Here is a 14861-nt window from a genome sequence, read left to right as displayed (position 1 = left end):
CCGAATCAGGGAGTGGTTAGAGAAATAACTTACAGAACGATAGGTGGAAAAACTAAAGGGGAATATGGAAAAAGACTCATAAAATTGGAGTCAGAAAACTTCCTCCAATCCTATATATTAAGGTTCTGTAAGGAGGAAAGTCAGGGGGGAAAATCAGAATAACCATTTAGAGAAATAGCAAGAGAATTTTAAGTGCTTTCTTTTTTGACCCTTTGAAAATTTTGCAAATGACACAAAAATATTTTCAAGGGTTGAGGGATTCAACTCAAGTCCCTCTCTTAATACATCAGTAGTCCTTAGACACTAATATTGACATGGATGGTGATCCAATCCAAGGTTAGAGACAGGACCAAAGCTTAGCTGTTCTTATTCCCAGTTCACAACTTTTTAAAAATAATTTTACCACCATCTCACTTCTGCCCCCAAACCCATGAAAAATAGCAATCCACCTGACATATGAGAACATGTGCTTCATTAAAATGCTCTTGCAGGAAGTAATAATGGGCCCTGGCTGGTATAGCTCAGTGGATTGCACGCAGGCCTGGGAACAAAAGGATCAAGGTTCAATTCCCAGTCAGGGCACATACCTGGGTTGCAGGCCAGTTCCCAGCAGGGGACACACAAGAAGCAACCATACATTGATATTTCTCTCCTTCTCTCCTTCCCTTCCCCTCTAAAGATAAAAAGTCTTAAAAAAAAAGAAGAAGTAATAATGGAGTAATGCCCTGTAAGCCTTCAACTCACATATTCACTGAGCCTACTGACCAAGTTACTCCCTAGGAACCTTACATTTTCCCCTTGCCATCACTTTGGCTCAGTGTTTCCATCCACTCTTCTTTCTGTATATAACCACAGAACTTCCCAAAGTTTTTATGGTACTCATCAAATTTCCCAATACCATGATTTGTTCATTTCTGCATCATCCATGAGATAACAAATTCTTTCATTTGAATCATGTCTTTGGTATTGCTATTTATTCCAATACTTAACTCTTTGCTGAGTTAACAAAAGTTATCTCGATTTTGAAGATGCCAACATTTCCACAGCATCTATTTTTACACATGCTAAAGATTTTATTTTGAGCAAGGAATTAAAATACAATTCCAAAATTCACCTTTGAATGCTTTCTAGTGCAGACTTCAATCCACCTAAAATTGACTCATGCTTCCTGAGTAGGGGTTCAGAACTGGCTCTGAATTCATCCCTTTAAAACAAATTCCAATAAATAATTAGAGTTGTATGTTAACAATGAATGACAATTTCATTAATAGCAATAAAAGATCTCATGAGTATAGACCAGTGTTTCTCAAATTGGGGTGATAAGAACCTTGGAGGTTTGTGGATATATTGTCATGGTCCCCAAGTCCTATGTAAATTATATAAAACATTACATATATTTTATATATATTATATATAAATATCTTTCACAAAGTTATACTGAAACTGGGAAACATGTTTATATTTCAAATAACTTTCTTAAGTCAATGGTCCTCAAAACACATGTTCTTTAGGATCTCAAGAATTTTGTTCCTGTAAAAAGTGTTTCATTTTGACAAATTACTTCAGTTTGAGAAACAACGGCACAGACCATGTTTCTAAGAAGGCTTGGGACCATTTGTATAGTACCCAGTCAGTCAGACAAATAATGTCATTAGGCACTTGGTGGGAATGGGTGGTGGGGACACAACAAGCTGTGAGGAAGCAAGGATATGAAGTAAAAGGGGCAGTAAGAGAAGCCCAGCTCATAATTGTGCTTCTTGTTCCTTGTAGGGATGCACTAATGTACACAAAAATGTTTCAAATTTAATATTCATATTTTTTAGCTGTACCTTTGTTTTATCAGAGAGGCTAAGCTTTTTTGCTTTCCAAGGTACCTGCTGAAAAAGGCAAAGGGGAAGAGGGTATATTAACTTCATAAAGTGGGCAAGGTCATGGTTTTCTTATAAAACTTATACTTCTCCATTGCCCTCTTGTCAAACAGGTTCCGCAAATATCTCAGACTATAAAGGCATCATCACTACTCCCATTTGTTCTTGGGCAGAGATAGAATAAAAACGTACAGAGAGCCAATGTATCAGATTTATATCCCAAATCTGCAAACCCTGTAAAAGCTCAAGCTTATAATGAGATTTAACAATCAACAATTTGCCAGCCATGGCATATAGCCTAACACAATGATTAGGCCTTATCTCTTTAATCAATTTCATGACTCCAAGAAGTGAAAAACAAATGGCATTAAATAAACCAACTGGACTACCCAGATGGCTGCAATATTAATCATATCCTGGACCAAACAGAAAAAGTAAACCCAACTCCTTAAGTTTATCTTATAAACTTCAAACCTTGGTGGGCTCCCTTTATTCAATTTTAACTTATAATTCATACAAGACAGCACATGATTACCATTTCCTAAAATTATTTCAAGTGTGCTTGTATTAGGCTCAACAATACAACTATGTAGGGGATGAGATGAAATACAGCACTACATCACTTAAGTGCAATCTAGCATAGGGCCAGGTACACAATAGTAATGCTATAATTCTGTTGGTTAACTCACATGGTGAGATACATTATTTATAGCAGATGATGTGAGAACCGGGAAAGGAAACTTAACAGGAAACTTCTGACTTTTCTAATGGGTAGCATCTAAGAGAAAGAGAACAGAATAGAGAAAAGATTACTTTGTAACTACAAAGTAGTACTTACAGTATTCTAAAGAGCCAGAGACTCTTCTTACAGCTGTCCAAGGAGCTAGTAATGCAAACTGCACCCTAACCTGGGCTGACCATTTGACATCCTGTTCAGAGGAATAGTACCCTTTTCAAGTGATCACAAAGAACTGCTGTTGTTGTAACTAGTTATTTGCTTCAGCAGTTCCTTATTAAATGCTTCTCTGCCACCACAACCTGCATACTAGAGGCTAGGCTATTCACCTTTACCAGGCAGCTCACTGTTGAAATTTACATCCACAAGACTGATTACATCTTGGCTTATTTTTCTTGTGATATAATACAGGGAAACAGGTGCCATCATTTTTAAGTCCTCTCTTCAGTGTGGTGCTTAAGAATACTTAAGACAAGCACAATCAAACAGGGCATATTTTATGTAATATGTTAATCAAATAAGGTTATCTATGGTTTTCAAAAGCACTTCCATGTGTTGTCTCATTTCATTCTTTTACACTGATCTTGAAATAAGTAGGGGCTGGTTGGTGTTTCAGATGAATAAATTTAAGGATTCAAAATTTTAGGTAGTTTTTCTAAAAGTGAATGGTTGTGTGGCCCAAACAAGGCATATTTTTAAAATGGTGGTAGAGCCCAAAAATACTGGTCTTAAGTGTCACAGTGGTCTATCCACAGACTCACCACCCTTAGTAAAATGAGAGACACTGGTCATCAGATACATGATATATTTTTAACTTCAAGAACTTAATGACCAGGTTATCAATACCACTTTGCAATCCATGTCTTTCTTAATAAAAATTAACCAGGAACTTTTTTACTGTACCCTGGCAATTAATTCTGCAGAACAGCAATATACAATAAGAGAGTAGAAATTCTTGGCCACACAACCTGCTTTGGAACGAAGAACGCAGAAAGCGCAAACGTTCCTTCCTGGGGAGACAACTCTCAACTAATACTTACATATATATAGAAAATAAAGAATATATAGCCCTGGCTGGTGTGGCTCATTGGATTGAGTGCCAGCCTGTGAACCAAGGGGTCAGCGGTTGGATTCCCAGTCAGGGCACATGTTTGGGTTGTGGGCCAGGTCCCCACTAGAGGGTGAACAAGAGGCAGCCACACATTGGTGTTTCTCTCCCTCTTTCTCCCTCCCTTCCCCTCTCTACAAATAAATAAAATCTTTTAAATTTTTTTAAAAATTAAGAATATAAAGGGTCCAGCTCCCTGGGCCTGACTTGCCTTAAATATTTTGCCCAGTAATGAGTAACAGAGGTGGGCAGGGATAGCTCCTGTTCCCAAGAATGGGACAATAATTGGAATTTGGGTCATTAACAAATTCAAGAAAAGGTGTGAAGGCCCACCTAATAATACCTAGTTCAGGCCTGCTTTTGGTAATAATCAACACTGCACAAACAATACATCAAAGTGGTAGGGAGAGTTTGGGCTGATAGTCTGAAAAAATTGAACAATCATTACTGTATTAATCAACACAGAAGGGCCTTGAGGTAGTCAGCATTGTTTAGAAGCAATGCAAAAAAGTGGAGGGGTTCATGTTAGATGGGCGGGACCAAGGAAAGTGCAACTGAAGCACCAGAGAAATACAAACTGGTTAAACCAATGACATCCGGGATTGTTAACATACCTCTAAGTCCAAGTGAAAGGGCTTTGACCAAGTCAACAATCCTCACCAATAATACAAAAGGGGCAGGACGGGGCAAGACGGGGCAAGACGGGGCAGGACGGGGCAGGACGGGGCAGGACGGGGCAGGACGGGGCAGGGCTGGGTGGGGCAGGCCCCATAATATTATGTAATAGCTGGATACATGGACACCTGAAACTGGTTATTAATAGTCCATTAGGGTCCAAGGACAGACAAGAGGTCAGGAGAGGGACGGTAACACCAGGACTACTTGGAATTTTATGCTCTGAAAAGGAGTGGGAGTCTGGATTGCTGTTTGAAGGATAAGTTCAGAGCATATTGTCATGTTTATACTTTATGATGCCATGGGAAACTGGGGCTGGGGATGCTTTCCTAACAAGGCCAGGGAGGAAAAACCTATTTTTAATTGCTATGTGCCTATTAACATTCCTAGAGGTTTTGTGTGGTCAGCAGCCCCTGCAGTAATGCAGAGTGTAAGGGAATCATATCCTATTCTAATAGAAGGGGGCATAGGTAATTGCAAATATTAAAATTAACAGTCCAAAAAAGGGACCTTGGTGAGTCATTATCCTTGATGTATACAAAGGTATAGGGGTCCTACATAATAATCAGTACTTTGGATAACTATTCAAGAGCTGATGTCGTAATTCCACTGCTCAGCAGTAATTCAAAGGCAGTGGTAGGGGCACAGAGGATCCTTTCCCACTACTGCACAAGTCCACAGACAAATACAATTAATTATGCACATTAATAATCTCAAGAAAAGAGCTCATTAATAGTTAACATGCCCCTAATGTAAAGGGGAATAAGGGGACATAATTGTACTCCAACAAAAGAGATGGACAATTGCAATTATGAACACTGAAATCCAAAAAGAGGGGTTATTAGCTGAATAACACCTCGTTGTACTAAAGCAAAGAGGGTCCAGTCATTCTGGTATGAGATATGCTTATAAAATTACATTTGTGCACATGAACTTTCCAAGCATTGAATTTTGCACATAAATAGTCCCAGAAAAAAAGTAAAAGCTAATTAACAGTCTTGTAAAATGAAGAGGGTACAGAGGTCTTAAATGAGACATAGTTGTGATCAGTTATCATGATTCACTTTTACTAGTACGAAGGTCCTTAGTAAAGGGCATCCACTGCTGAACACAAGGAAGATGAGTTAGGTCTATATCCCCTGCAGAGACGGATGTACAAAAGCAATACTGCACATCAACGGTGCAAAAGTAGGGATCTTGGTGTTCAGAACCTCTTCTGTAAGAATAACAGATGTAACAGGGAGGAATACACCTTCACAGTCCCAAGTATCCTGTATTGTGAAGGAAGATTAACAGAAGGGACCACAGCTACAATTAAAATTGTTAAGTCCCAAATGACAGAAGTTAAAGATAGTATGTTCTTAAACTAACAAGAGACTAAACCTGCATTTAACCAAAAGATGTTTAGGAGCATTTAGCTCGGACTGTAGCTGCCTTTAAAGCACATTAACAGTCCCAACTATAATACTGTAGTAATGCAAAGTGAGTTGGAGCATGGGGGATCCTAGACTAACACGAGGGACAGCGGCTCCAACTGACCACTTTTAACAGTCCCCAAAACCCTCCTTGGTAATGTAAAGGGAAAAGGACAATGTGATCTTGGAATTACAGAAGGGACCACAGCTCCGATTAAGTACATTAACAATCCCAAATGCCCATCCAGATATTGTAAAGGAGTAGGAGGTAGATGGGAACCTAAACAAAGAACAGGGACCACTGCTGCACTTCACAAAAGAAAATATACTCCCAGTAAATGTAAATGAACTTGGAGGGTATGGGACCCTAGATTAACAGAAAGGGCAGTAGCTGCAATGAAGCCTGTTAACACCCTTAAGCACTCCCTGCTGTATGCAAAGACTGGAAAGAGATGGAAAAAGACACCAACAGAAGGCACCACAGTTGCAATTAAGCACATTTCATTAATAATTCTGCTCCCAGAATTATACGCAGAGATGGGAGACAGGGTTCCAGAGTAACAAAAGGGACTGTAGCCATATGTAAGTATATTAACAGTCCCAAGTATCTTCTGAAATAAAGCACATGGAGGAGCAAATGAGGTCCCAGACTGAGAAAATGGGTAACAGTGGCATATAAGCACACTGACTGCCCCAAGGACCCTGTTTTAATGCAAAGTGAGGATGGGTGGGCTCCATAGTTACATAAGAGAGGCAGTGGAAGAAGACACATTAACTGCCTCCAGGACCCTCTTCTAATGCAAAGTGAGGATGGCTGGGGTCTATAGTAAAATAAGAGCAGCAGTGGAACTAGGCACATTGACTGCCCCAAGGACCCTGTTTTAATGCAAAATAAGGATGGGTGGGCTCCATAGTTACATAAGAGAGGCAGTGGCAGAAGGCACTTTAACTGCCTCAGGGTCCCTGGTTTTAATGCAAAGTGAGGAGGATGGCTGGGGTCCATAGTAAAATAAGAGTGGCAGTGGCACTAGGCACATTACCTGCCCCAAGAGCCATGTTTTTAACACATGGTGAGGATGGGTGGGTCCATAGTTACATAAGAGACAGTGGCAGAAGGCACTTTAACTGCCTCAAGGTCCCTGGTTTTAATGCAAAGTGAGGAGGATGGCTGAGGTCCATAGTAAAATAAGAGTGGCAGTGGCACTAGGCACATTACCTGCCCCAAGAGCCATGTTTTTAATACATGGTGAGGATGGGTGGGTCCATAGTTACATAAGAGAGGCAGTGGCAGAAGGCACTTTAACTGCCTCAGGGTCCCTGGTTTTAATGCAAAGTGAGGAGGATGGCTGGGGTCCATAGTAAAATAAGAGTGGCAGTGGCACTAGGCACATTACCTGCCCCAAGAGCCATGTTTTTAATACATGGTGAGGATGGGTGGGTCCATAGTTACATAAGAGACAGTGGCAGAAGGCACTTTAACTGCCTCAAGGTCCCTGGTTTTAATGCAAAATGAGGAGGATGGCTGGGGTCCATAGTAAAATAAGAGTGGCAGTGGCACTAGGCACATTACCTGCCCCAAGGACTCTGTTTTAAAGCAGGCAGAGGATGGGTGGGCTCCAGTTACATAAGAGAGGCAGTGGCAGAAGGCACTTTAACTGCCTCAGGGTCCCTGGTTTTAATGCAAAGTGAGGAGGATGGCTGGGGTCCATAGTAAAATAAGAGTGGCAGTGGCACTAGGCACATTATCTGCCCCAAGGGCTCTGTTTTAAAGCAGGCAGAGGATGGGTGGGTCCAGAGTTACATAAGAGACAGTGGCAGAAGGCACTTTAATTGCTTCAAGGACCCTCTATTTTAATACAAAACGAAGATATGTGTGTTCTATAGTAATAACAGTGGCAATGGCATTAGGCACATTAAGTGCCCAATGGACCCTGTTTTCATGCAAAATGAGAATGGGTGGGTCCATAGTTACATAAGAGAGGCAGTGGCAGAAGGCACATTAACTGACCCAAGAGCCCTGTTTTAATGCAAAGTGAGGACACCTGGGGTCCATAGTAAAATAAGAGCGGCAGTGGCAGAAGGCACATTACCTGCACCAAGGACCCTCCATTTTAACACGAAGTGAGGACATGTGTTCTGTAGTAATAAGAGCGACAATGGCATTAGGTACATTAACTGTCCAAAGGGCCCTGTTTTAATGCAGATGGGTGGGTGCATAGTTACATAAGACAGGCAATGGCAAAAGGCACATTAACTGCTGCAAGAGCCCTGTTTTAATGCAAAGTGAGGATGGGTGGGCTCCAGTTACATGAGAGGCAGTGGCAGAAGGCACATTACCTGCCCCAAGGACCCTCTATTTTAATACGAAGTGAGGACATGTGTTCTATAGTAATAACAGTGGCAATGGCATTAGGCACATTAACTGCCCAAAGGACCCTGTTTTAATGCACAAAGAGGATGGATGGGTGCAGTTACATAAGACAGGCAATGGCAAAAGGCACATTAACTGCCCCAAGAGCCCTGTTTTAATGCAAAGTGAGGATGGGTGGGCTCCAGTTACATGAGAGGCAGTGGCAGAAGGCACATTATCTGCCCCAAGGACCCTCTATATTAATACAAAGTGAGGCTATGTATTCTATAGTAATAACAGTGGCAATGGCATTAGGCACATTAACTGCCCAAAGGACCCATTTTAATGCAAAGTGAGGATGGGTGGGCTCCATGGTAAAACAAGAGCGGCAGTGGCAAAAGGCACATTACCTGCCCCAAGGACCCTCTATTTTAATACAAAGTGAGGATATGTATTCTATAGTAATAACAGTGGCAATGGCATTAGGCACATTAACTGCCCAAAGGACCCGTTTTAATGCAAAGTGAGGATGGGTGGGCTCCATGGTAAAACAAGAGCGGCAGTGGCAAAAGGCACATTACCTGCCCCAAGGACCCTCTATTTTAATACAAAGTGAGGCTATGTATTCTATAGTAATAACAGTGGCAATGGTATTAGGCACATTAACTGCCCAAAGGACCCGTTTTAATGCAAAGTGAGGATGGGTGGGCTCCATGGTAAAACAAGAGCGGCAGTGGCAAAAGGCACATTACCTGCCCCAAGGACCCATTTTAATACAAAGTGAGGATATGTATTCTATAGTAATAACAGTGGCAATGGCATTAGGCACATTAACTGCCCAAAGGACCCGTTTTAATGCAAAGTGAGGATGGGTGGGCTCCATGGTAAAACAAGAGCGGCAGTGGCAAAAGGCACATTACCTGCCCCAAGGACCCATTTTAATACAAAGTGAGGATATGTATTCTATAGTAATAACAGAGGCAATGGCATTAGGCACATTAACTGCCCAAAGGACCCTGTTTTAATGCAAAATGAGGATGGGTGGATCCATAGTTACATAAGAGGCAGTGACATTAGGCACATTAACTGCCCAAAGGACCCTGTTTTAATGCAAAGTGAGGATGGGTGGGTCCATAGTTACATAAGAGAGGCAGTGCCATTAGGCACATTGACTGCCCAAAGGACCCTGTTTTAATGCGAAATGAGGATGGGTGGATTCTGCAGTATCGTAAGAGCATCAGTGGTGCCCTGGCCGGTGTGGATCACTGAGTTGGAGGTTCGCTCAGTAAACAGAAATGTTTCTGGTTCCATCTCGAGTCAGAGCATATATACCTGAGTTGTGTATTGGATCCCTTGTTGGAGAGTGTGCAGGAGACAGCTGATCAGTGCTTCTCTCTCACATCGATGTTTCTCTCACTCTCCCTTCCTCTTGATTTCAAAAGCAATGAAAAAATATCCTCGAGCAGGGATAAAGAAAAAAGAACAAAGTGCAGCAGTGGCATTTAAGCATATTAACTGTCCCAAGGACCCTGTTTTAATGGGTGGGCTTCGTACTACCATAAGAGCAGCAGTGGTGTCCTGGCTAGTATGGCTCAGCGAGTTGGAGCTTAGTCCCTTAAAACAAAAGATTGCTGGTTCCATCTCCAGTCAAGGCAATATATACCTGGGTTGTGTATTCAATCCCTTGTCAAAGCCTGTACAGGAAGCAGCCAATTGATGTTTTTCTCTTGCATGGGATGTTTCTTCCTTTTCTTTTTCAAAGCAATGAAAAATGTCTTTGCATGGGGATTAAAAAAAGAATAAAGTACAGCAGTGGCATTTAAGCACATTTATTTTTCCAAGGGGCCCGGTTTTAATGCAAAGTGAGGATCAGTGGGTTCTAAGTAACAAAAGAACAGCAGTGGCATTTATATACATTAACTGCCCCAAGGACTTTCTCTTTCAGTACAAAATCATCATGGGTAGATTCTTTAGTAATATTAAGTACTGTAGTGGCATTTGAGCACATTAACAGTTCCAAGTACCCTCTGTGGTAATTTAAGAGAGTTAGGTATGCAATGGATCCAAATTAACAGGAGACATCCGGGCCCACAATCTTGCACGGAATTTGTGGCAGGAGCCTTAAGTATCACTTTTCAGATGTAAAGTGGTGCTTCATTCCCAACACAATGGTCACTACTAATCAATTAGAATTGTGAACGTAATCTGTCCTAGTGCATCGTTCTTGAGTACTCAAGGTCCCCTGCTGGAATTCTAAGGGAATGGCTGTGGCTAGTTCAGACGTGGATAAAAGCAATTATGGATATTATTAATTCAAGTGAAGGGTCCTCGAGTTTCAGGCCAATATTACAGCTACTACATGGGATATAGTGGACCTTTCAAATAAACAGTACTCTAGCCAGTAAAAACTATAACTGTGAAATTTTACTGTCCAAGTGCTAATTTCTTGAATAAATCACTCCTTAGCAATATCCTAGATGGTGTGATGGGGTAGGATTCGGTTTTTTGGGTTTTTTTTAATTGCACAGGAGTATGAATATATGCAATTATGCATATCAACTCTTTAAGAGAAAGTACAATGCTACAGAGATTAGGGATATCCTAAACTAATGGGTGGGAGGGACTATGAGCAATGAGTGTTTTACATATTCTTAAAGCTTGTAAGTAATGAAAAGAGTATGGGTGGGTCTTACCTGTTAGGCAGGACCATGAACAATTGTATCCATTAATATTCCAAAGTAAAGGGCCTTGAGCATTAACATCTCTGCAATAGCCCGAAGTTGCAAAGGATTTCTGTAATTAACAGGGACACAGCCAACTGGAATTCTACTGATTACTTATTCACGGAACATGGTCTCAGATGGCACTGCCTCGTTGCAATACAAAAGGTACGGAGGATCGCTGATTGCAGGTGAGACAATGCAGAATTACATTTTGGTTTTTTACTTGTCTCAGAACAGCAGGACTCCTCAGGCACGGGGCAACGATGGTAAGTAGGGTGGTTTTGGACAAGGCTATGGCAACTGGGACTGAGCACGTTAACTGTTGAGCAAAGACTTGGGTTTTCTGCATCCACTGCAGTATGCAAGTGTTTTTAATTGGAATGTAATACGACAGGCAGGATCATGGATAATTAGAATTTTACTCAGTGCAAAGAGTTTAGGTGGTCAGCACAGTATTTGAACACTGCCAAAAGAGTTGGTACTGTGACTACTGCAGCAATGACAGAGGAATGGTTTCTCCTCTCTTAAAGGGCAGGGGATTGAGAAAGTGAGTAGTAACTAGAATTAAGGACAATTGTCTGATATGAAACTCTTGATTAATTAACATTTCCTAATGTAATGGTGTATAGACTTCTTTGTTCTAACATGGGACAATGGACAAATGGAATTTTGTACATTAATTGAAAATGATGACTCAGTCAGCATCAAACATCGGCAATACTAGAGGCAGGTAAGGCATCACATTCAAACAGATGAACAAGGGATGATGAGAGATGACTTATTTTTAGTATTGAATCAATAATTGGAGTGGATTTAGGGAGAGGTAGAGGGCTGGGGCCAGGGTTGGGGCTGGGGCTGGGGCTGGGGCAGGGGCCGGGGCTGGGGCCAGGGCCGGGGCCGGAGCCGGGGCTGGGGCTGGGGCTGGGGCTGGGGCCGGGGCCAGGGTTAGGGCCGGGGCTGGGGCTGGGGCTGGGGCTGGGGCCGGGGCTAGTGAGGGCAGATTTGGAAAGACTAGGGCTAAATGGAATAGTTCTGGGAGCAGGGCTCGGGACTCTGGAGGCAGGTTACCACAGAAAATTGAAAATGTGGGCATTTAATGCTCCAGCATAAGTCTGAATAGAGGAAACAAGTCTAGAGCAATTCTAGTTTCCTGCCTGATAGGTTGGTCATTAGTCAATTTGTGCAGCATTAAAGATGGGAACAAAGCAAGGCCTAGACTAGAATGGACCTTCAGATTTTTTTTTGTATTCGGTCATAAAGTTAACTTTTAATTAACTGTGCTATAAGACTGTTCAAAAATCCAAAGTGAAGTAGTTTAAGTGTACTTGAAAGTAAAAGATTATTGAAAAAACTTAATGCCAACTTATTTGACTTTGGATATCTTAAATCAGAAAAAAGGGAAAGCTTAAGCCACTTATAAAGAAATTGGAAATTTTAAAGAACAATTACACATTAAATGTAATTGAAATAAATTCTACATACAAAGCCATAATAGTTACTTGAGGCTTGTATCTAAACCTAGCAAAACACATAATCGAACTATTTATGACTGACATCCAAAAAATAAGTAGATATCAAATTCCAACCCCAGCATTAGCCACGGGGTAGGGGTTCCTCTTGAAGAATGCAGGGATTCCTCTGTCACCTGTTGGCCAATGATCATCTGAGATCCATTTTGGTCCTTGCCACGACTCTCTGCCATATTCACACTTAGCAGGCATGGAGCACTGCTCCTATAGTGTAATGAGCAGAGGCCACGGGGTAGACTAGCCTTAGGCCACAGTTCCAATGCAGAATAATGGGGTGAAGCTCAACCATGCAACTATTTACCCAGCATGGCAAATGGCAGTGCTGGAGGGGAGGGAGCTGGTAAGAGGGGAGGGAGCTGGTAAGAGGGGAGGGAGCTGGAAAGGCCAAGTGTCCTTGGAAAGACCTTGGGCACCACCTGCTGGGAGCAGACTTAAGAAAGTGGCACTTCTGCTTCTACCTCCTGATTGGCTGAATAATGATGGCCCTCGAGGACCCAAGCTAAATTGGTTTAACTCCATCCTCCATTCATTGGCTAAATCCAACTGTACCACCCTATCTGATTGGGTGGGTCACGTGACAACCAACACTGACCATCCCACTTTCACTTTTTGCAGCAAATGCGGAAATGTTCGCCATCTTTAACAATGCTGCAGGCCCACCTGGAGCAAAGCCCGCCAAGAATGTACCGCGCAAAAAACGCCCCGCCAGGACGTCCACGTGACAAACTGCCATTACATCTACATGACAAGGACTGCCATATTGTCCCTGCGACAAAACCTGTCAGGAAATGTATGCGGCAAAAGTCCAGTCCCGCCATGTTTTACACTTCAGCAAGAATTTTCGCCGCCATTTTACAACTTGTAACAGAGCATTTCTACCACCATGCTGCGCACTAGAACAAAGACACCACCATGATGTGGCCTTCCCGCCACTGGAACACTGCGGCAAAATTGCACACGCCATTTTGGACACTAACAAAGCTGGAAGCCATGCTGAGCAATACTGCAAAGTCAAGTCGCCATTTTAAACCCTGCCCTTAGGTCTTTTCCCTCTCCTCTCACTTTCAATTAGCCCCCTTGTAATCTGACACGGGACCCTATTCTTATTCATGCTAAGCTCCAAAGAAGCCCCAGATCAGTTCATTCAGAATATTTAGCTCACGCAATACATATAACTGCCTCTGCCTGTCCCGGTCTTCCTATTGCTCCCTAGTTGATACTGAGCTCGACCATAAGCAGAGCCACATAGCAATCTTAAAGTGGCAGGTCGCCATATTTCCTCCACAGCCTAACTAGCCCCTTAGCCTAACTGCAAAGTCATCTCCCAGCCAAGCCGTAGATCCACTCACACAACACCAAACGATTAGCAGCAAAAATCTGTAGACATTCCAGATAGTATAACCACAGAAAACAATCAGTTTTTGAGCAAAAAAAAAAAAAAAAAAATCTAAGCAGGTATCCACGACCCCGATGGGCAAGACAAAAAAATTAAAGCAGGTATCCGAGGCCCCGATGGGCAAGGCAAAAAAAAAAATAAAAGCAGGTATCCGAGGCCCCGATGAGCCAAAAATATATATATTTTTGAATAGCTGGTATCCGTTGCCCCGATGGGCCAGAAATTTGGGGGAGAAAGGTACACAGCAGGTATCCGAGGCCCCGATGGGCTAAGGGGGGTAAAAAATTAAAAGCAGGTATCCACCGCCCCGATGGGCAAAATTTAAAAAATGAAGAGATACAACCAGGTATCCACCACCCTGACAGGCAAAACATACAAAAGTAGAAGGAACAGAAAACGAATGAGAAAAACAAAAAAACAGACCAAAAAAGAAAAAAAAGATTCAACCTAAGATTGTTGCAAAGAAAAGTTCCTCTAAAATAGAAAGTGGCCTAAAAAGGTTCCAAATACGTGAAAAATAGGGAAATGTCAAGAAAATACTGGAAGAAAATATAGAATTTTAAAAGTATTTTATAGAATCTCGGTGTGTGTTTTTTTTCCAAAGAAATGTGCCATAAAGAACAGTATAAGCTGGAAAATGTTCCAGAGAGAAGAACCTCATGGGTGAAGACATCTGCTAATGAGCAAGAGTCCATTCCACCTCAAGAGAAGAAGAAGAAATAATGGCGACAGCAGCAAACTGCAGCGCTTTAAAAAGTAAGGGAGGTGGAGAGTGAAGGCGGAGGGAGTGGAAGAGGCGTGGCCTAGAAGATTGAAAGCCAGACATTTCTGTGGTTTAGATAGCTTAAAATTTATTCACAAATGACAAAAAAAGGAGATCACAAGAAAACAGCCAAATATCCAAAAGAATAGGCTATAAATAGTCTTCATGAATACTCCAGGGGCCATTACTTCAATGGGTTTTCAATGGGTTACCCATAAAATGGGGATGTTGAATAAATAAAATTACATAACGGATGCTGAAATTCTCCATAAACAGCATAACAAAAGAAAACATTTCA

General features: G+C 41.9%; 1 long non-coding RNA gene across 6 annotated transcripts in view; it reads right to left on the bottom strand.

Moving 5' to 3' along the window:
• LOC119039709 (uncharacterized) overlaps positions 1-14519 on the bottom strand; it is a 31572-nt gene extending 17053 nt beyond the window's left edge. For 2 of the 6 annotated variants that reach the window (XR_008391043.1, XR_008391045.1), the window contains exons 1-2: positions 2707-14519; positions 1115-1204 (exon numbers count right to left, since the gene is read on the bottom strand). This is a non-coding gene — a long non-coding RNA (uncharacterized LOC119039709). Of the gene's footprint in view, positions 1-587; positions 689-1114; positions 1205-1829; positions 1878-2706 lie in introns of all 6 variants that reach the window. The other 4 variants (XR_008391044.1, XR_008391046.1, XR_008391048.1 and 1 more) reach the window with 4 other exon arrangements.
• Positions 14520-14861: the final 342 nt, after the last annotated feature.

The sequence above is a fragment of the Artibeus jamaicensis genome, unplaced genomic scaffold, assembly GCF_021234435.1.
Source record: "Artibeus jamaicensis isolate MK-2021 breed Jamaican fruit bat unplaced genomic scaffold, CSHL_Jam_final contig_240, whole genome shotgun sequence".
In the NCBI taxonomy this organism is placed as follows: domain Eukaryota; kingdom Metazoa; phylum Chordata; class Mammalia; order Chiroptera; family Phyllostomidae; genus Artibeus; species Artibeus jamaicensis.
The sequence above is the reverse complement of the archived record's forward strand: the minus strand, read 5'-3'. Positions and strand labels throughout refer to the sequence as shown.